The sequence below is a fragment of the Oxyura jamaicensis genome, chromosome 5, assembly GCF_011077185.1.
Source record: "Oxyura jamaicensis isolate SHBP4307 breed ruddy duck chromosome 5, BPBGC_Ojam_1.0, whole genome shotgun sequence".
NCBI classification, from domain to species: domain Eukaryota; kingdom Metazoa; phylum Chordata; class Aves; order Anseriformes; family Anatidae; genus Oxyura; species Oxyura jamaicensis.
In genome coordinates, this window is record NC_048897.1 from 44,074,422 (window position 1) to 44,101,650 (window position 27,229).

General features: G+C 48.4%; 1 long non-coding RNA gene across 1 annotated transcript; it reads right to left on the bottom strand.

Annotated features, from left to right (window-relative positions):
• Positions 1 to 74: 74 nt before the first annotated feature.
• Positions 75 to 6,129, bottom strand: LOC118167936. The gene is made up of 2 exons (XR_004751298.1): positions 5,981 to 6,129; positions 75 to 290 (listed from the first exon to the last, which is right to left on the bottom strand). It is a non-coding gene; the product is annotated as an uncharacterized LOC118167936 (long non-coding RNA).
• Between the last annotated feature and the right edge of the window lie 21,100 nt (positions 6,130 to 27,229).

The following is a 27,229-nucleotide window of genomic DNA, read 5'->3' on the forward strand; positions in this document are numbered from 1 at the left end:
TCCATCAAATCATTATGAGGCCACTTGTTCTTTTTTTTTTTTTTTTTTTTTTTTCCCTTTCTTTTTTTCTTTTCTTTTTTCAGAATTTGTCTGAAAATGACTGAAGTGTCAGGGAATTGCAGTTTTAGATGAGGTCATTGTTGCGGACATCTGGAACAGAATGTCATCACCACATTTAGGCAACACAACAGCTCAATTTTATTTCAGTTCTGATTTCAAGTCCACGATATCCCAAGAAAAGCATAGGCTCCATAATCTAGTCTGTTTAGGCACGTGATAATGTTGAAAGACTGGCAAAACAAACAAAAACCAGTTAGACTCATGCTACTTCAGGGATCTTCAAAGGAGGTGGAAGCAGTAGGGATGATAAAAACCAACAACAACAAGTACTTGTCAACAATTACGACATCTTGCAAGTAGCAGCACCATGTTTTGCTATCTGTATAGTTGCCATCTTGTCATTTAATAGTATTGTGTTACTGCAACCTCACATCTGCCAGGCTCAGTCAGATCAATCTTTGTTCGAAGTGTGAAAAGCATCATGTTGCTAGAGGCAATTTTTTGCGCCTGAGTAGATGCTGTAGCAAGATTACCCTATTTTGTTTTGTGGGTTTTTATTTAATGATTTATTTTGCTAGATACACTGGCACCATGGTTCAGCCAAGCACAAAGTAGTATTGTTCCTTGTGGAGAATAAGAGGAATTTTAGGTGGTATATACAAAAAGAAAATATATTCCTTTTTCTTAGCTAATCTGTAGGATTAGTTCCCTTGGGTTGCTGAGAGTAGCAGTGTTTTTCATATTGCATTTTAAATTAATGCTGTATTTTAGTATTTTATTTTTTTTTAATGTCTTGAGAGGAATGACTGGAGAAGAAAAAAACCACCACCACCACCACCAAAAAACTTCTTCAGTCTGTCTTCTCTTCTGTACCTTTAAAAATCTGTCACTGACTTTAATAGCAGTGTTCCCATGGAGATAAGCACAACTAAATCTACCTACAAGGAAAAGAACTAGACTGCTTTGAATGAAATATTTTTGCATTTTAAGTAACGTTACTTTAATACATACTTGATTCTTCTATGACAGAGTGCTCTTTGATTTTCAGAAAATGTATAATCAAAATAATAATGATAATAATAATAATAATAAAGTGAGTTCCATTGTATTCTCTTCCCTGGTTCCCTCTCCACAATGGAGATTCCATAGATAATCTTTTATTTTTTTTTGGTAATGAGAAGTTGAAATTAGAAAATATTCCAATCTGTTTGTAAGAGGTAGAGCGTAAATAGCATTCAGGAAAAAAATACAGTTATACAATGTCCAAAAAGCTGCAGGAGATATTGTGCAGAAAACACTTCTACTTCTTCAGTAATGGTGACCTGGCAAACCACCTTTGGCTGCTGGTGTTTTATTATGAATTTCCAGGCACTGTTCAGAAAGGCAGAGGTGGGACCAAAACAGCTTCAATTTATTCACAGTGTCCTGGGGCAGTGAATAAAATAACTGCACTATCTTCAGTATCAAATACCCTGAAGGGCATCTCTGGGTAATTCTCACTTTCCCATTCAATAGAGCCTCTTCCAAAACAAAATTTTTTCTGACAATGTGCGAAAAAGACATTTTGCTCCCATTCATTTGCTCTAACAAAGCGTTCACCCAAGCTGTAGGCTGATCCTAGCTGCACCATTACAGGTCCAGAGGCACTCCGGCTGGATTTACACCAACACTGATACCTTTGGCTTCTGGCTTTCCTGGTTTTCACAAAGCTGCGCGGAAGCCCTCCATCACACACATTATGACAGCAATTTCCACAATTTCTAGCAGTATTAACAACGGTTCAGAAGAGACCCAAACTTGGTAGCACTGCAGATGAATGTGAGTGCTGGCCTGACCTGACTGCCCCCCTCACAGCCGTCTCCTCACAGGGACTGGCAATGAGCTGCTCATCCTTGGGTACATGCAGGTGGCACCCAGTGGGACTTCGCAGGGGTCTGTAGGGGTCACACTGCCTTCAGAAATGGAGGGGAAGGGGAGACTAAAAGTCAGAGGAGACCCTGAGGAGCTGGACATGCACCAGCTAGTTTGGGTTGGGGGTTGTGTGGTGGCTGGTGGTGCTTGTGGGAGTGCATTCACCCCCTCCCAGAACGAGTAGCAGCCAGCTTTGCTCGCTAACTTTGGCGAAGGAGAAGGAAAGGACAACTTCTAGTTCTGCACTGGCCTCCAGCTGGCTCTGTGGTCATCAGCCCTCAACCACTCGACAATAAAATGCCATCTTGCTGTCCCCAGGTGTTATCTTGTTATCTTTTTAGATGCTCTGTGTAGTTGTCTCTGTACAGAACAATGTTGAAGTGATCTACATTCCAGAGCAACATGCAGTGCTGGAGATCAGGCCATAAGGAGCTGCGTCTGTGGGGTTTTAACTTGCAGACATGACTAAACACAGCGTTGCAGTCTCTCCATTTTGGGTGTGGGTGCAATTCCAGCTAACGTGGGGTTGAGTCAGCGTCTGATCCTGTGTGTGACAATGTCACACATACACTTTATTGCTTCACACATGCTTTACCAAAGCCCTGTTTTCAGTGACAAAAGAGCAAGTAATGACTATGACGTGGTACCAGGAACCCAAATCCCTGGCTTGGAGATTCTCCAGCCATCAAGGGCCGTGGGAGGAGCAGGAGGGAGGGATTCTGCAAGCAGTCATGGGTTCAGAGAGCTGCTCCCCCATGCAAGATGTATGGGCAGGCATACAGCGTCCGAGGAGGCAGCTGCTGTGGTTATTACTTGTTGTTCTGAGTCTGTTAGCTGTGATGGGGAAACAGGGACGTTTCCAAGTGCAGAAATGATGACTCTTCAGTGGCCATTGCCACAGGCAGAGTGCTCAGGCTGCACAACCCAGAAGAGCACGCAGTCATGATTGCTCTTTCTAAGAGGATTAATGGTTAAACAGAGGCTTCTTCTCTTCCTGACGTTAAGCAGGAGGGGGACAGATCCACAGCTACAATAAATTGTCATGGCTTCATTGGAGTCAGCAGCAAACTGCAGAGGCTCACGATGTCAATAACTAAACTCCCCAGGGCTGATCTTCAGCTGGTAGAAATTGTCATAACTTCATTGAAATCCACTGATGTCCAGCTGACCCTGCTATTGATTTTGCTGGGAGTAGGACAAGGCCTAAATTTAATTTTGTGGTAGTCCAGGAACAGGACACATTATTTCGAAGCATCCATTGCTGCTACAATTAATTGGTGCCTGTCCTGGGCAAGGCTGTCTCTTTCAATCGTTAAAATGCCACTTGCCAACCTATGAATTGCCCTGCGGATGTGAAAATCTGAACTGACATAATATATGTAAAGTAGAAGGGGGTTGACTATTTCAGGTTTCATTTAGGTGTGTAGCCTATGTTTGCCTCAGGTAACACCGAGGTACTACTTAATCATGATAACACGATTAAGATGCAAATCCACAAGCCTAATTTAAATACATTTTTTCCCTGAACCATCCAGCTGGGTGTAGTTTCTAAGAGTAAATGCAAAGTACTCACAGCAGGCTTCAGCTCAAGCAGAATCTCAGGGATGGCTTCCAAATGTATTCACTCATTGTCATAATAGTAAGTCGAGGTCACCTTTTTGACAGTGCTGGGAGTCTAGGTATTATGCATGATCTTCACTGCTTGTAGTACAGCATCATAGAACCACAGAATGGCTGAGGTAGGCAGGGATTTCTGGAGGCCACCTGGTCTCCAGTGTGTGCATAATACCTCTTGTCCTGGCACTGGGCACCACCAAAAAGAGCCTGGCTCTATCCTGTTTGCACTCTCCCAATGTGTTTACAGACATGGATAAGATCCCCACGAGCCTCCTCTTCTCCAGGCTGACAGCCCCAGCTCCCTCAGCCTCCCCTCACAGGAGAGGTGCTCCAGTCCCCCCAGCACCTTGGCAGCCTCCTCTTGCACTCTCTGCAGTGTGCCCAGGTCTCTCTTGTACCGGAGGCCCAGAACTGGGCACAGCACCCCAGGTGTGGCCTGACCAGTGCTGAGCAGAGGGAAGGGTCATGTCTCCTGACCTGCTGGTGATACTTTGCCTAATGCAGCCCCTTTTTGCAGCAAGGGCACATTGCTGGCTCACATAACTGTCATCTTTTCTGCCTGGGAGAAACTGGCTTTGTTGCAGGACTAGAGAGGATGTCACCCCTGGAGCCAAACTTCAGAGTCAGAGAACCAGATGAGCCATCACTCAGCAAGGCTGATACAGCCTCTACTCTGAATATAAGAAAGAATGCACTAAGCTAACCACAGTCAGGCACTCACTGGCCATGTCCACCCATATATCTTACTCCAAAACCATCTGACTTGAAAGAGCCTGCTGGAGGAGCAGCCATTGCTGCGTGAGGCAACATGCAGCTTCCTTTGCGGGATCCTGCTGGAGCCCCCTCAAAGCACAAGGACAGCGTTGTATGATGGCACACACTGGGATACAGGGCAGCAGCCCAAGTCAGAGCCATGCTGAGCCCTGGACACCTATCCCAGGATTTTTACACCAGCACCATGTCAGCAGCTATGGCATTTTGCAGCAGGCTCTGACCTGCTGAGGCACAGCCTGGTCAGACTGGCCATGTCCCTCTGGCTTGTCGGTGCTGCTGTCCTGTAGCTGTCCTGTCAGCGTGGGACAGGATGTGACATTTTTATGCAGTTGGCTCAGGTTAAGCCCAGATGTCTTGCGAGTTAACACCTTTTCCTGTTCTGCCTGCATCTCCTCCTGCCTACTGGATTTATCCCCGGAGAGTAACTCCTTAGGCTTCAGTGAATGTTTACTTCATTTTCACTACCTTGAGGCAGGGCTGTGGGCCTCATTCATTACAAAGTATGAGCTGTAATTGTGTTTAAATGGCCCTTTCTAGGTATTGCATGACCATGCAAAAGGGTTTTTGAGTTCCCATGGGCACACATCTAAACTTCCACGAGTTTTGCTAGCAGATCCTTCCCCTGTCACACTGAAGGACAGTGCCAGCTAAGAAGCAATCTTGTGGTCCTTTAGACTACGGGTTGGGCATATGCTTAATATTTATTTCCTATAAAACAACTGGTTTGTAAGAAACTCATATATACCTTGCAAAAGTACTAGCTGTAATGTGATTAAGTGGCTTATGATGGGAAAAGGACTAAATACTTGGAACATACATTGTTTCGATCTGATATAGGTCAGGTTGCCTCCAAAATAAGTCATCACAACTAGAGGAGTATTACAGCCATACAAAAGTTAAGGGAGCTGGAAATCTGTCTTTTACACATGAGCGAACCTACTGTGTTACAGAAGGAGAAAGGGAGCTAATATGCAGTGTGAGCATGTGTAATAGTGAGCCTGGGTTATTAGCAGTCACTTGGTTTGGAAGTCCTCAGCAAATAAATTTGCTGTTTCAGGACACAAAAGAGAGCACGGTATCTGCTTTGTCAGTAGTCACTGCTGAAGTGAGTGATAAAATAGCAGTCTGTGAAGTCTGTGAACTACACTGACGTATCACAGCTTTCTCAAGGTTGTTGAAAGAAATGGGCAAGAGAACTGCAGTGCTAAAATAGAGGAAGAAACCAATCAGATGATAAAAGAGTCTTTGTGCTATGAATACTTATGAGGGAATGAGACCAGCTAGCTGTGGTCGGCTGTACACAACTCCAGAGCCCAGGTTGCTATTAATCACCTCAACCAGTTAGTCAATATTGATCCAAAATAGAAAGGATTCGGGGCAGCAGAACACAGGAAACATTTTCCAGTGGATGTGTGGCCTGGATTCACACACTAATGCCCGTTCCTCTGCTTGTTGTCTATAGCATTTCCGCAGCAGCATAGCCAGCTCTGCCCCCCTCCAGCTGGAGTATCCACCCTTCCCGTGCCTGTATCCTCCAGCCTTGCAACGTGCCAAAGCATTTACCACTTCCTCCTGGCTAGTCACAATACTCCCAGTTCCCCTCCTGTCTCCCACCGACCTGTTTTGGGCTCTCATCCTGGCAGGCTGGGCAGGCCATGCTGCTTGCCAGGTCGTAGGAGAGGGCTGGAGCCAGTCCTGACCCTCTCTCTGGGAAGGTACAAAAGCAGAACCTCTCTGCTTTACTAAATCACCCATTTTCGCAGAACTTGCAGGCAGAGTGTCTTTGCTATTTCTGTGCTTTTGCCAAATTTGGTAGAAATCGAGTTCAGTAATTGCTGGTGCAGGGGGAACGACTGACATATAACCAGAAGACAGGTTGCTAAGGAACTCAGGCTGACAAAAGAAACAACCAGAACACCAGGCGTCGGAGAGCTCTGACAGTGGCTTGTAGGAATGCTGATAACAGAAATACCTCCATGATGAAGAACCAGATGAAGGACAGCTGTAGAAATACCACAGAGGCCTCGAGGAACCCAACTCTAGATAGGGACATCACAGAAACGCTGAGAAGAGCTTGGGGTTTTGACTGAGTGTTGTAGGAGAGTTATGAAGGATGTTAGCATCTCCAGATATAAACAAGACAGGGAATGTTTGGTGAGGGTGGCACAAAAGCAACTGAAGGTCAACATACAGCATGATGGATAGTTTGCATTCAAAATCCAGTTCAGTCTCTGGCAAAGGAACATGATAAAGCCAAAAGGGAGGGCAAAAGTCTGATAGGACAAAGCAAAAGCATTTATTTTGTGGCTTTCTGGAGATGACAGGGCAGAGTAGAAGTCCTAGCAGTATGTGAGCATTTTCAAAAGCGGCAGTGAAGGGAAGATAGCAAATGCCCAATAAGGAACAAAACAGGAGCTTTTAGTTATGAGGAATTCATCTGCAGAAAGACAGAGGGAATGCTTTAATGAGCTCCTCAACAGAGAGGTGGGCAAAGGTGAAGAGTGAGCAGCTGTTTTCCAGACAGCCAATCTGTTTTGCCGAGAAATTTTGAAGAAGATGTGAAAGACACTTGGGAAACTTAGGACCAGCAAGGCAGCAGGGCAGAGGCAGTTCCTGCTGAATTACTGAAAAATGGGTGGTGGAGATAAAATGAAAGCCTTTACGAGCTATTTTTATTGGCTTGGAGGTTTGAAACAATAATGGAAGGGTTGACAGTGACCTAAATTGCATGCCCAGTTTGGAGAAAGGAAAAAAATGAAAGTGTGAGAACATTGGAACCTGCTCTTCAAGGACTGCGAGATCTAACTGCAACACCCAGGAGAGGAAGACCCCGGTACTAGGGACGTAGTCAGCCCTTCCAGAGCACAGGAATCAAGACAGGCTGAGATGGTTTTGCTGCCTACAGCCCTGAAGGACTCTCAGGCAGTGCCCTGATCCAAAAGCACAGCTGTTGTGGTTCAGGCTGGGCACAGAGACATACGCTCTGCTCTCCTCCCCCACTGCAAAAGCTGTATTTTTAATATATCTTCTTGTGCCTGTTTCTGCATGGCCTGTGAGTTTTGTCTCTGTCTCCCAACCCCTGTCACTCAGCCTCAAACAGTACCCAGACAAAACCACGCTAGCCAGAACAGTCAAATTCCTGAGCAGCTTACCCTATATGAAACATATGTTTACTGCATCTTAAAGATCCCTTAAATGGAAGAGCAGCATATAAGCCTACCATAGCTCATGAGATTTAGCCCAGTCCTAAAACAGTATTTATGGAACTACTGCTCTTGTTTCATGCTGTAATCTCAGCAAAATGCACTTACCACTGACCATATGGCGCAGATTCTGCATTCAATACCACCAGTGATGTCTTTATTTCTCCCAGTTTTATTGCAGCTACATACAATGCTGATGAGCTCAAAACTTTTCTGAATAGGACTCCCAAATACTTGGCAGTGCATTGCATGACACTGCTATTTGCAGCTTGGCATTTCTCCCTGATTTATTGTTCCACATTAGTCATCAACATTAAAGCACATCTCTCCTTTATTGGCTTGGGGTCAGGGACTGATGCCCCGATTCGCTTTGAGAAGCACCTGACTCTACAAATATTCCCACTGATGCTCATGGATCTCCAGTTCAGTTTGCAAAGCAGGTGGTTACAGAAGTTGTCACTTGCTAGTATGTGAAATATAACCATGCAAAAAATTCCAGTTTGTAATTTTCACAATTGCCTTTCAGAACAGAACTGCCTTGCACGCAGACCAGTTCCCTTCCTACTTATTAAATCCCTGACTGTTGTCTTAACCTGCAAATTTTGGTAACTAATATTTCATATTCCAACCTAGTAATTTAAAAATACAAGACTTTATAGATTATTAAAGTCTTAAAATCAAATGCTTGCTGGTTTGCTCATGTCCTAGCCTCCCCTCATAAGCTGTTTTAAGCCAGTTGTCTAAGTGGCTGCTTTATTCCACTATCATAAAACAGCCAATAGTTAATTAATCTTTAACTTTTCTCCTTATGAAGTGCTTTTTAAAAATCTTGGCACAAAATATCCACTCTATTTTCTCTTACTATCATCCCACTAACAGCTTTGAAGCATTGCAGTGAATTAGTTATGCAAGGCTTCTCATCATTTCGCATCGTCTGTCTCATCATTGTAAATAAGGCACTGAAGCACTGCTTTATCAAGCCCTGTCTCAAATAGATTACTGCATCCTTCAGAAAGAACACTATTTTCTAATACATGTTTATGTTGGCTTGGGGGTGTGTGTGGGGGGAGGATATATCTGACTGCATTTGTCCTTTGGGAATACTGCCTCACTCTGACAGGATTGGTTCAAGCATTTTTGAACTCTGCAAAATCTATGCTGACTCACCTTTAGCTGCCTGTGATGCCTCTCACCTTTTTGCTGGGCTGGCTGGCAATGCAATGAGCTCTGCATTCCCAAGGTATAGAAAACCAACAGATTTCCAGAGCTTCTGTAACCATTCCCCTCAGCAGAACTGCAGAAAGGCTGAGGAACACCAGCCTTCATCCTGGCAGAGTATCACTGCTTAGGCACACTTCATAGGTACTTCAACTGCAAGGACATGTGGTGCAAAATGTGTATGGGGAAATCACTTCCAACCACCAAGTTCTACGAGGCCCCAAGAGACCTCCTTCAGTGGCCTTGGCTGCACTGAGCACATTGCTGTGTCCTGTGGCATCCTCCTTTTCTCATGACTTATACCCGCTAAAGCTGAAGGAAAGGAGCAGCCGCAGATTGACTGCCATACAGTTGCCAGTTTTCAGCACAGAAGGTTTTATTTTAAAATTACACTCGCCCTTAATCCCGTGTTTTGCTTGTTCCTGTCATGTTGATACTTACCAGTTAGGAAAAGGAAGGAAATACAACCCTGGATAACCAATCAGGCAAACATGACGGGCTAATTTTTAATGAAGAAGTTATTCCACTTTGCAATGATTCAGCAACAGCTACCATAAAATCTTTGAGTGTTTGTATTATATTTTTTGTGATAGTGGAATAAATATGGAGCTATTAATGCTCATAAACCTGGCAGCGTACTGCTCTAACAGAAGTGATATATCTCGGCAAGCAGCCTGGACAATTAGTCCACTCTTGCACGGATGAGGGTATTGAAAGATGCAGAGTGATCTATCTGAGGGGCGAGGCAAAAGTGGCTTGATTCTTGCTCTTAAGAAGCTACAAACAAACCAAAGTGCCCTGAAACAGCTTTTCTAGGCAGGACACAACCAGACCTTCCCAACAGCCGCCTGTTGCATTTGGTGGGTGTGTGGGCAGCCACGGTCTGATCCTCCAGCTTGGTGGCTGTATGGAGGTGAGGGAGGATGGGCTGAGCTTCCTGAAAAGCCATAGCCTGTGGCCAGCAAGGGCAATAGCTCACAGCCCTGTCCCCTTGCTAGGAGCAAGCCTGGCGTGAAGCAGAGATGCTACCCAGAGCTGGCACAGCCCTGCAGGCACATAGCCGCAAACTCTTGGGGTGGGAGCCTCTGCTCCAGGGCACGACTCATTATTTCCAGGCTGAGGTGGGGTGTGTGATGTGGAGAGGGGAGATGGGATGGTCTCAGTCACCTCAGGGTCCTCACAGTGAGGGGAAGGGGTGATAGCCACAGAGACGGGGAGCGCAGGGCATTTGTGCCTGCTGCAGCCTGGGCTTAATCTGAGACTATGGCCTGGGTAGACGTGCAGAAAGTGCAGCTCTCCCGGGAGAAGCAGACACAGAAAACGGCTACTCCAGAAAGCTACAGCTGGGAGCAGCACTGAATTAAACACCACTTAAAACCTGATGGTTACTTCAACCATGAAAGGACCAGCAATTTGGTCTTTTGCTGCGACAGTCACAGTGTCATAGCACATGAAAGATGCTGGAAGTGGGTACCTACAGCGTAGCTGAACCACAGTGAGGAGAAAGAGACTGACAGAGACAAAGAGAGCTGGGTTTAGCCGCCAGCCTGTAGTGGAACGGCACCAGACCTCCAGCAGCAGTACGTGCTCCTGCTGCTTGCTCCTCGTCCTGCTGGCGCGATGGTTTGCAGCTCCTCCAGCAATTCACCGCGAGGCCATGCAGGAACCGGAGCGGAGGGGCAGGAACTGGTGCCACGTCCCAGGGCCAGGCTGGGGGCAGCAGGGGCAGGGAGAGCCCTGCACAAGTGCTGCTGTCGAAGCAATGTGTCCTGGATCTGTGGGCTCAGGGGGATGGTTTCACAGATAAGTGAGATGTGAGGTGGTGGGAAATACCTGGGCTTTCTCCCCCTCGGGTGACAGAGCACATTTCTTCATTAAACTGGAAAAATCTTTCCTAGCAAGTGGAGTGACAATTAGTGACAATGGCAGGCAGCTGTTGTACTGTGACCGCAGCTTATTAAGCTAATCATAATTGTCTCCCTGTTACCTTGTGCTCCTCCCTGTCTGTATGGGGCATCCATCTGTTGTCTCTTGTTCGGTAATTAAGCCGGAAGCTCTTTGGGGCAGGGACCATCTTTTCATTACGTCTTGCACACAGGGGTCCCAATCAGAGCCTCTAGCTGCTACTCCAGTACAAATAAAGTGGCAATAAATAAGGGAAAATACGCTCCTTCTCTTTGATTTGAATACCAGTTACAGCTTACAAAGCATTATAGCTAATGAGATGTCATTTGCGAGAGGGAAACGTGCACAGCCGGAGGGGAGAGGCGTGCTCTGCTCCTGACAAGGGCTGGGGGCTCGCAGTGAGGCCGAGGCTGCAGCGGGTGCTTCTCCCAGCCAAATGCTGGAGCTGCTCTGCGGGCTCAGCCAGCGATGGTGGAGCCATCAGGGAATTTGTCACAGCCCCAGAGCCCCCTGCAGCCCCAGCACCGAGTGTTGGCGGTGCCAGTGCTCTTGTTCTGCTTGAAGCTCAGCTCGCTGCAGTCAGCACTTGCTGAAATCCTGGGTTTGGGGCCCCTCTCCTTCTCCTGGGCTCCCCCGGGACCAGCAGGAAGGCTGGCAGGCAGGAGCAGGGCTGGTGGCACGCAGGGCACGCCGCCCTCCCGGATCTGCCATCAGCATCCCCTTGGCACGCAGGCGCTGCCGTCCCGCTCCATAACAGCCCCCCAAAAGTCCTCCCATCCCCAGAGGAGAACATCGCCGATCCGCTCCAGGAGCACGGCGCATGTTAGGAATATTAATACCGCAGGCTTGCCGGAAAAAATAACCCGAGTGCCCTCTAGTGACATGTGCTTGGGGCTGTGCCTGGCTCTGGGGGACCCAGGGGTGCGGGGTCTGGCTTGGGGTGGTGGGGGCTGAGGGAAGTGGGTAACTGGGGGTGAGGCAGACCCCTGACGGGCCTTTGCGAGGGTGGGCTTTGGTAACAACAGCCCTGCCACCGTACTGCGCCAGGGCAGCTACACCTGAGTGTAGGCAGCCAGCAAGTGGAAGCCCACCTCCATCGAGGCACCCTGTACCCCCCCCCAGCCCCTTTCCCCGCAGCACCCCCAGGATCCAGCTTCTCCCTCCGATCTTTCAGCTTTTTTTCCTGATGTGAATCCATACTCCCCGTGACACAGTATTTTCCATGGAAACCAGTTATAAAGTCACAGACCAATGTTCCTCACAGCACTGTCATCGGCTGCCCCTTTGAATAAAGGGTAAGTGCTGACGGCCAGAAATCCGTGCTCACCAGCTGCGTTCCCTGCATGAGGAGGACGTCTGTCCTGGGCAACTTCTTACATTTAATCGGGATGCTGGCACCTCCCTCCATTTGCAGCATCGCAGTGTGTTTCTCAGAGAAGAGCCCACCTGCTCCTTGCCTTAGGGTGGGGATCCTTTTACGGGGACAAGTCAGGGGATGAATAGAGAGAGGCTCTCATGTGACTGAAAATTATCACAATAAGTCAAATAACAATGATAAATAACCAGGGTAGTAGTGCTGATTGTAATTACATTTGTTACAGCAGATCATTCCAGGCCTAAATGGAGCATGGACTGATGCAGTGACATGAAGTTCAGCCACTTAACCCTGCCTCTGCGAAGTCTGCAGGCTGCGACCTGTGCAGGTCAATTAGACGATGCAATCCTCTAATGCAATCCAAGTATTCTGATGGTTTTCCACATTTTGTTTTAAAAACGAGCCTAAATTAAGTGAGAGCTGAGTGGATTATTACTTGGTTTTAGTCCGCTGAAGGATGAGGGTTTTTAAATGCATGACTGGTTTGCAGAGCTTTTTTTTTTTTTTTTTTTTTTTTTTTTTCCCTGACACTCTTTTGCAAAGCATTCAGCATATGGACTTGGAACCATAAAGCAAACCCCAAACATTAATTCCAGATGAAGCCCCTTGCTTCCCCAGGACCTCTGATTGTGAAGCTGTAGCCAGTAGCAGCACTTGGTTTATAAAACCTCATCTCTGCAGCTCTGATGCCTTGAACATTGCAGTTGCCTTGCAAATACCATTTTTCAAGCTCTGGCTGCCCAGGAGAGGCCAGGACATGACTGCTGTGCCCATGGGGCTAAGTGCTGTCCTGGAGGGGGACCCTGTCGCAGTCCCACCATAGGGACCTCAGCAGAGCCTCCAACCCTTGGGATGCTGCCAGCTGCAGCCTGCCTTGTGCTGCAGAGAGGAGAGGGCAATCACTGTTGCATGCCTGTGCCCATAATCCAGCTCATAAATCACCCCGGCAGCAACCCAGAGAGGGGACAGAAGCCCATGATAGTATTTATCCATCATTTCCAGACAAGCCCTCTACTTAGAGGGCTATTTTTCCTACCTTAAATCCAAATCCAGTGGCCTTTACGCTGCCTCACCTACGTGCTCAGAGCAAGCCGGGCAGCTCAGCATTCACGCTGCACCGGTTCGCCGTGGCTGCTGCTCCCTGCAGTGGGAAATCGCGATGGGCTCTGTAACCGGGATGGGCTCTGTGACCGTAACCCTGAACCGTAAGCACAACCCAACAGTAAGGATCTGTGCAGACAAGGCTGCTTTCTGCATGCCACGTGTTACGTCTTTCCAGGACGTCTTCTTCTCTGACAGAAATGAGCAAGACAAATGAGCTGAGCAATAAGATGCCACAGTAGTTCTGCAGCCTGACTAACTGCAAATGCTCTCCTAAGCAAGCAGCCCGTTAATATGAGTTCATCAGTTTCCCGTGCTCAGCACCTTTGTAAATGAAGCCACGGGGCTGCTCCTAGCTTCATGCGAGTCGATGTGTCACTAGCGTGGGGACTTCAAGGGGCTCCTCAGTTTATAAATTCAGCAGTCCAGTTTACCACTATAGATATAGGACTAAATTATTGTAAAATTACTGCAATAGAGTAACACCAATTATAATTTGCTAATTAATATTAGTAAATAGCAACAAATTAACAGTTAATAACATTAATAAAAAAGGATGGAAAGGAAGCTTCTGTGCTGCATCACAAACTTGCCATAATCTCAAGGCTGTTTTGCCTCTCTGCTCAGGAGCTGCCATACAGGCAGACCCCAGGCTCCTTCCAGAAATCATGTGCCCTGAGGTGTCCCCCTTTGGCCACTTTTCCTCCCCTATGCAGGCGCTACTGGTGTCCCATCTGTGGTCTTCTGCTGTTTGTGGTTGTGTTTCTGCCTCTCCCTCAGCAGCTGCTGGAAAGCCTTCTCCCAGTCTGCCTGCGAACTGCAGCGACCCCTCTCATTAAGTCCTCACCACATCTTCCAACAGGGGGTTCCTGGTGAACCTGGGCAAGTTTAACTAAGTACCTGGTAGTCGCCTCTGTCAGACACAGCCTAGACACACCTTTGTTCAGCCACTTTTGTGTAATATTGAATTAGAAATACATAGAAGAAAAATTGAAAATTACCTCCTTTGTAAAAGGATCAGTGCGATAGTGATAAATAAAAAAGTAAGTAATGTTCTATGCTTGGGGCTCTGAGCATGTGGTGAGGAATGAGAAAACTGACTGCCCAGATGAGAGGTGAATAAACCTCATCCACTTGCCTTGGCTTTCCGAGGAGCTGGAAGGTCTTGTGGTCTTCTCCTTCCCTTGCTCTCTGCCCCTCTCCCTGCTGATCAAATGTCTGGATTCACAGAGGCTGTCTTAGGGTAAGCGCTACTTCTTCCCTCATTTCTATTATACATCACTGGTATCTGGGCCTGTGAAATCAAGCAAAGGGATCAAAAGGCAGAACCCAGCTCTGGCTGCTGCCGTTCTCCAATGGGCAGACAAACATCCAGTCATTCACAGCTGCTTCTGGGCAATAAATAATTCCTGCTAGAGACAAAGGAGACAGGAAGAGGCAGCCAGAGAGCATGTGCTGTTTCATTTAGCAGCACATTCCCAACTGGAAAGGCACAGCGCAGCCAAGCCACAAGGCAGCATTTATCCCTCCGATGAAGAAATTCATTGAAGCGAGGCTTGCTACTGGGACGGAGACAGCAGCGATGTGAGTGGCTGCCCCGGCTGGCCAGCACTGCCCTCCTGAGCAGCTGGGGCTGTTCCCTGGCTGGTGGGAAGCCAAAAAGTCCCAGCCCTTCCCTGTGCCCTGGTTCACTCAACTTCCTGCTCCCAGGTGTGCTGGCACAGGTGGGGGGCAGCTGCTTTCCCTGCACCCCTGGTGCTCAGTGCGTAGCTCCTGGTGTCTGCAGGCCCAGGGCTTAAAGCCATGCAAAAGCCTGAGCAGGGGTATGAAAGGAAAGCCTCTCTTAATCTCTGGATTGGGGCTGCCTGGTGGCATGAAGCAGCTGGGAGCAATCCTCCAGAGGTGTGGCAGAGAGAGAGACAAGTCTGAGATGTGATCAGAATCACAGAACTGTAGGGGTTGGAAGGGACCTCAAGAGATCATCGGGTCCAGGCCCCCTGCCAAAGCAGGTTCCCTAGAGCAGGTTGCCCAGGTAGGCGTCCAGACAGGAACACAAGCTACAATCATGTTAGCATGTTACTATTCACCTTGCCTTGTGCTTTTACTCCCCATAAAGCTTATCCTGAATTTTAATAAAATTTTACTTTAGATCCAGATTTTGGCAGGTCCCACAGAGTGCACAAGACTCGTTTGTGCACCAGGACTGGTGCAGGTTATTGAAGCAACAGGAGTACAGGTTCTTTTGGACTGCCAGTGATAAATGCCCTGCCTGCAAAGCACGTGCAGGTACCAAGAACATGACTAATACAGCCTACTGCAAATGCGTTAACTTATGAAGGAACTCCACAGGGACTGTTAGGTTTCCCAGGGAAGCACTCTGTGTAACCAAGGGTTATTTGAATGAAGGGGAAGAGAGGTTCAGCCTGTCAACTGATCCCCGAAGTCAGAGATGTCCTTCCAGCTGGTCTGTGATGGCGTTTTCCCTATCATTCTTTCCCATCTTGAGCCATTTTATACTATTTTCTTACTTTCAGGTGGAGCTTGAGTGACTCTGCTCATACATACCTTTGTTATGATTGGTATAAAATCTTCTCACCTTGCCTTAAATGTATAAGCTTAGAGAAATTCAGAGCACATGCTCAGTGCTGGGAGGCAGGTGGCCCTTGGGATGGAGGTGTGTTTTGGGATTATAAATAGTATTTCCACTCCTCTCCACCCTCCGTGCTACTTCTCTCAGAGTCAGAACACCAAGCTCCCCTGGTGCTGCCAGCATCTAAGGCTGCAGGTTTTGTTGCCACGGGGACTATCATGGAACAGATTCCTTGCATATCTGCCACATCTCACCCTGGAAGTTTCCTCAGCACTGTACCTTAAGAGGTGGACATATCTCCAGCAGTTATTCCACACATCTACTACATAGGCTTAGGAATTTGGATCAGGGCTAGGCTGGGAAGCTCAGCACTGCCTTGCACAGGGTTGGTCTGTGGTCTCTGGCACGGCTGGGCATCGAAGTGAGAAACTGAGGGCACTTGGAGCGGAGGGGACCAGATGTTCCCAGCATGTTGAGCTGAGTGGGGGCGGCCACTTTGCGAGCTCTCCTGCCGAGCAACTGATGTTTGTCTCTGACATTTTCTGCACAAGGACTTTTGTTTCCCCCCACCCGAGGTAGCCCCGGAGGAAATCCTGCCTCTCGCTGAATGCCTGGCATGCTGGAGCAGAACGGGGCTCGGGCTTCCTCCAGCGCCTTTCAATGGTTAATGAATGAGGTCAACACAAAGGCGTTTCTAACCCCACACCAGCTCATGTGCAGCCGGCATTGCTGAGATCTGGATGACCAGGCTGGAAGGCACTGAACCAGCTAGAGCAAAAATGATTTCCTCTCCCAGCAGCACATCATTTTGTTATCCAACAGTTCCATCATGCAGGGGGAACCCACTGGTTTGAACGGAATAATTCAGAAATATCATTATCTTGCTTTTCAAAGACTTCAGGCACTCCTAGCACACATGATCCTTGATAAATTTTCTGAGGAAGTGACATTAATGAACCTGGGGCACGGAAGGCCAGGCTGCAGCACGCTCCTTGCTGCTGAGGGTGTCCAGAGAAACCCTGCCACTGAGAAGGGCAAGGCCAAATAACACAGGGATATCTCTCTCCATACATTTTCAGTAAATGGTGGATTATATTTCTGAATAAAGCACATCGAGCATTTTGGATGGCTCAGCGACTGTTCTACAGTGCAATGCTTTCTAGCTCCTTTTTCACATACTGTCACCAGGTCTTATGGAGTATCTCACAAGTGGAAAATGAGGCGGAATTGAAATAAATTGTCCTAGAGGTAGCTGCAGGCTCGCGGGTGTTTAATGTGTAAAATCTAGCAAGCATCTCTTCGCTTGCAAGGTATCCTTTTGCCAGAGGTTTATTGTACAAGCTGTACGATGCTGCTATTATTTGTGTTGTTATCAGGCTCTGCACTCTCACACAGATTAGGGCCTCTGAATCCGACACCTCACTGCACGAGAACAAGCAGCAGCCCTGCACCCGGCAGCTTCAGTTTGTGGCACAGAGGACAGATGACACAGGGAAAGAAAGGCACAGGAAGGCTCAGTTACCCACCTCAGTTCATGCCACAAAGCACCAGACCCAAATTCATAGCCCTGCAGCTGCAGGCATGTCCTGAACCTGGCGCCAGTTCTGCATCCCCAGTGCAGGTTTCTGAGGCATGCCTCCTTGCTCTTTGCATCTCAGAATGAGTTACAGCTGGAATAAGGGACACAGCTGGGACCAAAACATAAAAATGTAAGAGGGGAAAGAATAAAAGGAGGCAGCGAAGGAGGATGAGCGCATTTTCAGGTGACATGAGGTGACGGGGATGAAAGAAGAGGCCAGGCAGCAGAGGCAGACAGCAGTGCTGACAAGTGCACAGAGCGAGTAGGAAGAGGGGCAGGAGGGCCACCAAGCAGGCACAGGGCCACTGCTGGTGAGAGGACATGAGGGCAGGGGTGGTGTGGGTCAGGAAACGGCAGAAGAGCTGGCCGACAGGCTGGGAACAAGGGGGGAGGCAGCGTGTCTCTGCGGGAGCTGTAAGCTGAAGGCTCGGGTAAAGATTTCAGCCGGGTCGTGGGGTAGGTGGAGGATGCTGCAGAGGCAGGAGGGCCCAGACACATGGGGCAGTGGGAAGCAGAAGAAGGAAATCACAGGATCATGGCATGGCTGAGGTTGGAAGGGACCTCTGGAGATGACCCAGTCCAACCCCCTTGCTGAGCAGGATCACCTAGAGCACATTGCACAGGATGGCATCCAGGCGGGTTGTGAATATCTCCAGAGCAGGAGACTCCACAACCTCTCTGGGCAGCAATGGAAATGGAAATGCAGTGACACTGCCAGGGACACCGGTGCTGCAGACTTTCGGATGAGGGTGTGCGGGGAAGGGCAGAGAAGTGACAGTTACGGATGACCTTTTTCCTTGGGAAAAATCACATCTGTCCCCATAGCAGATGGCAGGGCGTGAAAGCAAGAGCACTAATTGAGCGGCTACCCTCAGCTGGGGGCAGGAGCACAGCCGTGCAGCCGAGCACACCCTGGAAGCTCAAGCTGCCGTGCCTGACCTTGCAGCATCAAGGATTTGCGGCTGGGTACCAACAACACTTCCACTCCTGCCCCTGTGGGCAGCCAGGAGGGGCACTGGAATCCCCGGTGGCCGTGGGGCTCTGGGCAGCCGCCGAGGAAGCTGTGCTTTTGGGGGAGGCCCACGAGAGGGAGCCAGGAGTAAAGGAAACGAGGCCGCTGCCTCCGCCGCGCCCCGGCGCCTGCGGGGCTCCGAAGGGGGACCCGGGCTCCTCGCACCCATCCCGGCCTCCACCCATCCCGCACCGTGCCGGGGCTTGCCCCCCAAAGGGCTAATAATGCCCATCTGCCTCATTTTGTTGCTTTGGGTGACCCCCTGGGCTCTAAGCTAACGAGGAGGGCGAGCACACGCCGTGTGTCTCAGTCAAGTGCTTTGCCACAGAGCTCAGCACCTCGAGGCCCGCGCCCAGAGATGCCCCCAGGCGTCTGGGCAGCATCCTGTGGTGGTGGCCCAGGGCACGGAGATGTCAGTGGTAGCAGCCCGGGGAGGTCTCTGTGGCACCCAGAGGCTGAGGCTGAGCTGGGCAGAGGCAGGGAGGCCCTCGAGGCCGCACGGGTAACCTGCCGCATCGAAATGGCTGCTTGGAAAAGTGGCTGCGAGGGAAAAATACAGCCCTTATTGAAAGGCAAATTAGTAGCAGGCTCTCTCCAGCGAGCGTTCAGGGAAAGCATACAGGGCCCACGTTGTTATTACTCTCCTGAAGCTTCCTACCACGCTGCGAGAGGCACAGCCAGGGCTGGATAAATAATACATCATAACGTTGAAGTCCCAGAGAGGGGACTTGGAGGTAGTTCAAAAGTTCAATGAGTTATCAGCTCCCCTTAGGGGTCTTTATTTTTCTTGCAAAGGATGCTATCAATCTCGATAACTCACTAGCTACCAAAAATAATAATAAGTAAAAGATCATTATGTTGAAATATGTGTTGTAAAGCAGCACAGCAATTTGGAAGATTAATTCAGTCCAGAAGGGGCAATAGCTGCTGGCTAGAGACGGGCTGGACACCAATTACTGCTCTCACTCATTACTTGCATGGACAGGGATTGGGAAAACACCTGCAGTGCATGAATAATTCTCCTTGAGTTAATATGCTTTCATTCAGTGCTGATTAACTCTATTTATACCTCATCTATGGTGATGAGAGCAATGTGATTCATTCCTTTATTTCTGTAACTCTCTGATAAACTGCATTTATTCGCCACCTCTGACCTCCTCACGTGCACATTGCCTATTAATCCTCCTCAGCCCAGGCTGCTGCTACTATCCCAGACCCTTCAGCAGCCATCAAGCAGCTGCTTCTCATTTTCTTCCTTTCATTTAAAAGCACCTGCTACAAAAATGTGGGTCGAGGGAGAAAATGGACTGGAAATTTCACTGTGATGGTGAGGGAGGGGGTGTGTACTTTGTGTGCATAATACCCAGCTCTGTAGCGTGTGCGTCCTGTAGTGAAGTCTTGAAGTGCTACTGAAGAAATAATGATCAAATGTGATCTGTTTGCTGTATTTGGTCCTGGGTGAGTGACAGCTGCATGATAAGGCATCCTGGCCACAACGTGACATGCCGGTTGCGAACATCTTGAAAGCATATTTTGCCATCGGAGTCACTGAAAACTGACCTGTGCCTTGGGATAGTTTTTTTTTTCTTTCTTTCTTTCTTTCTTTTTTTTTTTTTTTTCCCCCCCCCTGTTGTTTTCAAGCCTCTGTCTCCTGCCCTGAGTCAGAGCTACAGGGTTCATGAACTGTGGTTTACTTTTCCAGCAGGCTGATCAAGATATGTTACAGCTACACAGTGTCTCCTGAGGCTGGCAGGGTGAGGGCAAAGAGACCTTGCCTGTACGAAATGTTCCTGCTCCCATCAACACAGTGCCACCCAAAGCCAGCACCAAAATGTGTCTTAGGATATGGGATGTGGAATAGAAATATCCGACTGCTTGCAGGAAGTAGAGATGCTCTTTTGCTCCTTTGCAAGTGGAGATGCACAAGCACCCAGTGCAAATGCTGCTAATAAAATCCCTCACGTTCACAACAAAAGCACAGGCATGCATTCAAGCCCAGTCTGAAAGAAAACTGGAGAAGTTCCACTTTGATTGTAAGAGTCACTCGTCACTCTAGGAATCATTTAGGCTTTGCTGAGCTGGATGGCCTATGTTTACTTGTAAGTTCCCTTCCAGCTCCCCAGGCATGAGTATTGCCGTGCCTCTGGGTTTCTAGTACAGCAGACAACCATTTAAAAACTCTAAAATATTACCCAGAGATCACTTCAGATCAGAGTTGTGGAGCAATTTGGGTTGGAAGGGACTGCTGGAGGCCATCTGGTCCAAGCCCCCATGCAGAGCATAAGTAACTCCAAAATTAAGCCAGGGCCTTTCCCAGCTGAGCTGTGAAAATCTCTAAGGGTGGAGATTACTCAGCCTTTGCAAGTGACCTACTCTCATGTCATCCCAGATCCAACTTTCAGGGCCTGTAATCCCAGAAATGTAGCATTTCTGCTCAGCCTCGCCCATGCTCTCCCCACAGCAGTAGCGTGTGCTTTCCTGGGCCAGGACAGGCTGGTTTCCCCGGGCAGGGTGAAATGCTTCTCTAAGACCTGCTCCCCACCATTGAGCTATGAATCTTTTCCCTCCAACTTTCTGAGGGCATGTTCCTCCTTTGCATTTTCCTTTGATCATTGTTTCAAAATCTTGAAGGGATTCAGCTGTCAGCTCTGTTTATCTTCCTACCCTTTCTTCTCATTCAGGGTTTCCGAACACTTTCCCCAGGAGCGAGATAAAGGCTTACACTCAAACCCTGGTCCTTTTGTCTAATTCCCCAGCCTGCCTGCCTCTCCTCATCGGTCTTGTCAGGCTTAAACGTCGTTGCACAGTTCCGGCAGATGCTTCATGATAGCTCACTGTCCTCCCTCTCCCTGTATTTCATCCACACTTTAATCTCCAGGTTGACCGAGGTGCTTGGTAGGACAGCAGCCTCAGCAGCCCGCTCTGTGCCTCAAAGCCAGGTGAAGTGCGCCAGTTCCTTCGGTGAGGAATTTGTTGGTGGATGGTCTCCTGCCACTGCTGACTGTGCTGCAGGCACTTGGCACCTCTGCTGGTGCTTGCTGTTGTCACCTGGTACCTGTGGAATCACAACCAGAGGGTGGTGGAGGCTCCTCGTGCCTGGTGGAGCTTGGGGAAGGGGTGGCAGAGCTGGTGAGGGTGAGTTAAAGCTGCTGTTCAGTCCCCTGTGGCATAACGGGTGCTCAGCTGCAGGGCTTGCTGGGCCCAGGATTAGCAGCTGTGCTTCCTTTCCACAGGTTAGAAAGGAAGAGCTCCCCTTACTGCTGCACCCCAAAGCTGAGAGGACCTCTGAGATGCAAGCTGGTCACTGGGGAAAATGTGTTCATGCTTCAGTCCCACTGATCAGGACTCTTTGCTATGGTATCCCATCTGCCTGCTTTGGAGGATGAACATCAGGGTCTCCCTTTGTCTCCTCTTGGCTTATCTCGGTGCTACATCTTTAATTTTGGCTCTCTTTGCTGAAACTTTTCTCACTTGCAAGGCGCACACACTCCTCAGAATCAGCCCTCCCAAGACAGCTACAAGGTATAACTCCAGTAGATTCACTACCAAAAATACTCCTCAATCCCCACTCTGGACTCCCGGTGCTCCCCTCTTGTTGTATCCTGATGCTTTTCCAGCCCAGTTCAGCTTGGGTAGGGTCTGCAGCTGGTGCAGCTGGTGCTGTACCCACGTGTGGCAAACCTCTCTGCCTCTCGCACTGCCCCGCACGTTGTTCCCCCTTCCCTCCGCCGCTCCCCGCTCGGGTGCGGGCTGGCACCAGGCACATTCCGGAGCCACGCTTAATGGAGAAGTGATTTGTCTCATAACTGCAGCTTTACACAGTGTGCTTCTGTGGGCGTTACAAATTGCTAAGCAGATTTAAAGTGTTCTTTGAGTTGCAAACTGCAGTATTTCTCCACATAGTGATTATTATTCATCTTTTCCAAGACACCGTGGGCCTGATCCTGCAATCTGCACTCCTATTAAAGTCAGTGCTGTGGGAGTACTGCCGGCTTACAGACGGCAGGAGTAAGACCCAATTAATTTTGCTGCAGGGAAGAGTAGGGCAGCAAACAAGATTTTTTCTTTCATTTTTTTTTCCTGTGCATGTGTGTGTATTTTCTTGTTCCCTGGGCATTTGCAAAGCTGTATGTCTTGGGTGTGGGCTGCTGGCCTGCACAGCAGAGGTATGCTTGCAAGCTTCCAGGCTTTCTGGGGACAAGTCCTCCCTTGCCCTGCTTCTCCTTAGTTTCGTTTTGGTGCAATGACCAGCAAGCCTTCCCAATGGAAATGTCAGCAAAACTGCTCCACAGCTATAAAAAGTTTTCCTTTGCTCCAGCTGATGTTGTCCAACACCATCATGTTTGCTTTTAAAACAGGTAAGCCTTTTTGCCTTTATTTTATTTTTTTTTTTTTTGGCGGAGAGCTGGTAGTTCTGGCTTCTCCTCTTGAGCCATGGGCATGGTGGGAAGGGACAGGCAAGGACTTGAAACACCATGTTTAGGAAGGCAGGAGGTCTAAAACTGTTGTGTGGGTGAATGACTTGAGCCCTGACCCGCACCAGTAGCCATGCTGGCCCCAGCGGGGACCATCCCCGGCGTGATGCTGCAGAGAGCATTTATGAGTCTGTCCCCCACCCAGCACTAGGGTCTGTCCGTGGGCAATTGGGAAAAAGCCCCTCTGACACTTCACCCACCCTCTTCTCCAAGGAAGACAGCTCAGAGCTCTGCAAACCAGCATCTCTCCTTCAGCTACTGGTCCCTTGTGCTCTCCCTGCCCGGAGGTGGTGGCACCAGGGTGGAGTCACCATTGTGCTTCATGGAGCTAAAGCCCACGAGAGCTGCTGTGGTGGCTCAGCCTCTGTGCCCCAGGCTGTCCCACTGCTTTCAGTGTCACAGGAAGGTGGCTGCTGCTGCAGGCCATGGTAGCAGGGGGGAGCAGCCTTGTACTCCCTCCAAGAGAAGCTGTGCCACCCGTTACCTCCATCCGAGGCTGGAGACCTTCCATCAGGCACAGCTGATGGGCGATGAGGCAGCAGCAAGCATCGTGGCGTGAGGTGTTCATGGAAACGTGTTGCTAAGCAAAGAGGATATTGTGCTTGTACCAACTAGGGCTTTTTTAGCTTGTGAGATTGTGTGCCTTGAGGAAAGTTGTAACAGCTCAGTCTACTAGTAACAAATACATGGTCTTGAGGCCAAGGATGAGCTGGAGTCATCCAGCCAAAAGGAGGGTGTTTCTGTCTGTGTGACAATGGGACAGCTGGTGTCCTTAGCAGCTTAGGGTTCCTCAAGTCCCACTGGGCTTTGGATATGAGCCCCCACCATGCTGGGAAACCTCTGCCTCCTTGCTGTCCCCAGAAGCGCAGTGATGCCTAGGTGAAAGCCAATATCTCCCCCTTACTGGCTTCAGAAACCTTTCCGGGCTTTCTCCTAGCCTCTCAGCAAGCTGTGACAACTGTCTTGTCCACTCCCAAGAGGCTGGTGCCAGCCAGAAACATCTTAAGGTGTGAAAAATGCTCAGAAATGTATGCAAAAAGCAAGTGGAAAAAGGTCATGATTACTTACTTTTCTGCCATGTGCATGTATAATAATGAACCTTGGGAGTGAGGCCATGTTAGTCCTAATTACAGCTCTTTAAATATTTATATAGCTTAATCTGTTCGCCTTGCTCTTTGGTATGTTCCAACGTATCTGTAGGGCTGACCTTTCTAACTCAGCCCCATTTGTATGTTTTACAGGTCTCTGGATAGCTATTACTTTGCTTTACCTGAAAAGGGGAAAATGCATCACACTGGAGGAGTAAACTCTAGGTAATAGGAATATAATGTTAAATAAAACCAAGAGGATACGAACACAGTCTCCTCTCTCAAAGTCTCTTATGCAGATTCTTAACTAATGAAAAACCAAGAGATTTCAGGAAAATTAGCCACCAGATGTGCCATGAAGAATCAACCATACTTATGCGACCTCCATCAGATTGGAAATGATATCTCCAGCAGTAACAGAGTAGTACATTAACCCCCTCTGTCACCTCTCAGTGCTTCATTAATAACAGCTCTATTTAAATGTAATGGGAATGGCTGGGAGATGGATGAGATGCTCGTTGCTATGATGTAGAACTAGCTGTGCAGCCAGTCCCCTCTTTAGCCATCTTCTTCAAGTTCTTCAAATACCTTTCCTTCAACAGACCTAGGAATTCCAGGTTTATTTCCAAAGAACTACTCACAAACCTGAGAAGTGAAAATCTGAAATGTTAGTTAATATCCCCCATCCTTGGATGAGCTTCATTTCCCATTCTGTATAACAACCATCTAGGGGGCAAATCCAAGAAGAAACTGTCCCATAATGAGTCTGTGAAGAATTTGGCAAACTACAAGCAGTCTATAAACAACACCACTGAAATCACAATCGATATATACAGAAAAGCTGGGCAGCTCTGAGGATTTTGGTCACCCTGGTAATTTGAAGAACCTCTAGTGTAGTGTGCTTCATCCTGAGCTTCATCCTGAGCACACTTATGAACCTACTATGTAGGCAAAACAACACATTTGTACTTCCAGGTGCTTCCAGAAAACCTCCAGGTTTGCTTCCAGAAAACCTCCATTAAGGAGATATTACAATGGAGTAATTTAATTAGTTTGCTTTAAAAGTATCTGGTGTCCTCATGCTGCTAACGTCTATACCAAATTTGCTGGCCACTCAGTGTGGGTCTGAAATAATGAATAAATTCAGGCCAGGGACTTTTGTCTGGCCCTGAAGCCAACTGGCACAGATTAGCTTCTTCCAATCTACAACACATGAGCCAACTTCTGCGGCTCATCTGGCCCCCATGTGCTGCCCCTGTGGTCCTAATATGATATTATTAGTACTATTTTTATTCAAATGACCTACAAATGCATTGCAGTTGATCAGGGTGATATTTTTTGAGTGAAAATGAGGGCGTGTATGCATGCACTGAAGTGTGGAAGAAGCACGGCGCTGGCAGAGGACTGTGTGGGGAGGATGAGCTGAGGCCTGGTTTGGGACCATTCCTCAGGACATGCTGCCCTCCAGGCCATGCCCTGGCACTGAATTTCAGGGCACTATCTGCCACCAGCCAGGGTCAGGTCAGTCAGCAAGATGATTAAACAGCAAGGATAATTAAACAGCAAGGGATGATAGCCTGCACCTGGGGCCTTTCATTTGCTGGCACAATGGACCCATAGGAAATCTCGGTGAAGGGTGCTGGGTGGTGTTGCAGTGAGGCTGTTTGGTCTCCAGGGATCACGAAGGCTCATTTCAAACTGTGGCTGGCCAGAAACTTTCCAGCAAAGTTTCAGCCCAACAGGTGCTCTCTTCAAATATTCAATATTTCATGTGGGAAGTGTTAGGTTCAGCAGACCAAATCTGAGGCCAGGTTCTGGACCTAGTGCCTTCTAGTGCCTTCTGGATCAACAACCCCAGGATGGGGGTATTGCAAACTGTGGGGCCAGAGAGGTGTACTTGGAAAGTCTGTTAAACCTTGAATTTATGGGTTTTTGACTCTACTTTGCTGAAATTCTGAAGAAAAAAAAAAAAAAAAAAAAAAAGGCAGAAACAGAGAAATGTTGCTTTTGGTGAACCAGTACTTCTGCTATTCATCTCACTCTGGTAGCAGTGTTGCACTTCTGGTAGGTTTCCAAACACTGCTCTTTATTGGGACTGGTATCCTTGGTATCTCTGCATAGCTGGACTGTATTTTTGCAGATACCATTCCTGGTATTACAGATGTGCTGTATAGATAAGGCTGCTAGATACAACACTGGTGGAATTGACCATTTTTCCAGAACCACCCCGTTGCCTTTGAGTAGCAAGACAAAAGTTGTCCCTCCCCAGTGTTACTTTTAACCTCAGAAGTACCCCAGGTCTCAGAAGGGTCTGCTGAGGTGGACATTAGTGAAGGCAGCCGGGGATGGCACAGCAGGGATGACCTGGCATCTCTGGGCAATGCACCCAAATACCTTGAGAAGAACTTTGCTGAACACAGAGCAGAGACGTCCTCCAGCAGTAGACATTTATAAATGCACATACATTATATAATAAATAAATGTGAATTTAAATATGTGGATAATAGACAAAAACTCCTTTATTCAGGTGCTGGCTCTATTTGCTTAGCACTCAACCCTCTTTCCCTCTGCACACATGTGCTCCCTGCAGCCATCAGGGAGGCTGCTACCCTCGTGTCCCAGGCCTGGTACTGGCAGCCTGCTCAGTCCCATGTATGTGCAAGAGTGATACACCCCAAGCAGAAAAGCTCACTGCAATGTTCCCCAGCTCATCATTTCACTCAGCTGGTTAAAAAAGGTGAGGTACCAGCAGTGAGCTCCTGACCAAGCTACAGGGGCTGACCAAAGTACATGCAGATTTCAAGGTATTGTGAACACTGCTGGAGAACCCGGTGAATTTGCAAGCTTATTTTTGCACATCTACAGGCCCTGAGTGAAGGAAATTGAAGTCCATAGGGCACAACACACCTCTGCTAGGCAAAGCTGCTCCCACTCCTGTAGCTGCGAGGACAGGCACAGGCATCCTGCTAGTTCTGGCGTGCCCACTGCCTCTTCAGCCAAGACCTATCTGGAGTTCATACCCAGGTAATGTCCTCCATCTACCGAGTGCTGCTTCATTCCTCCTGCCCAGCATTTGCTGTAGGGGTCGGCCTGGGGAGGCGCCCCGTGAGATCCCCTCCTCCTGAAGGGAGCTGGAGAGTGGGAAGGGAGGAGGTGAATGGCATGCCTGAAATGTGGGAAAAGAAACATTTAATCAAGGTTGCCATGGAAACTAGGAATGGACAATAAGTACTCCGGGGTTTTATCATTTCCCTTAGCACTTGTAACACACAACCTGTGTGAAGAGGAGTGTTATCACACACAGGGAGACTGATAAATACC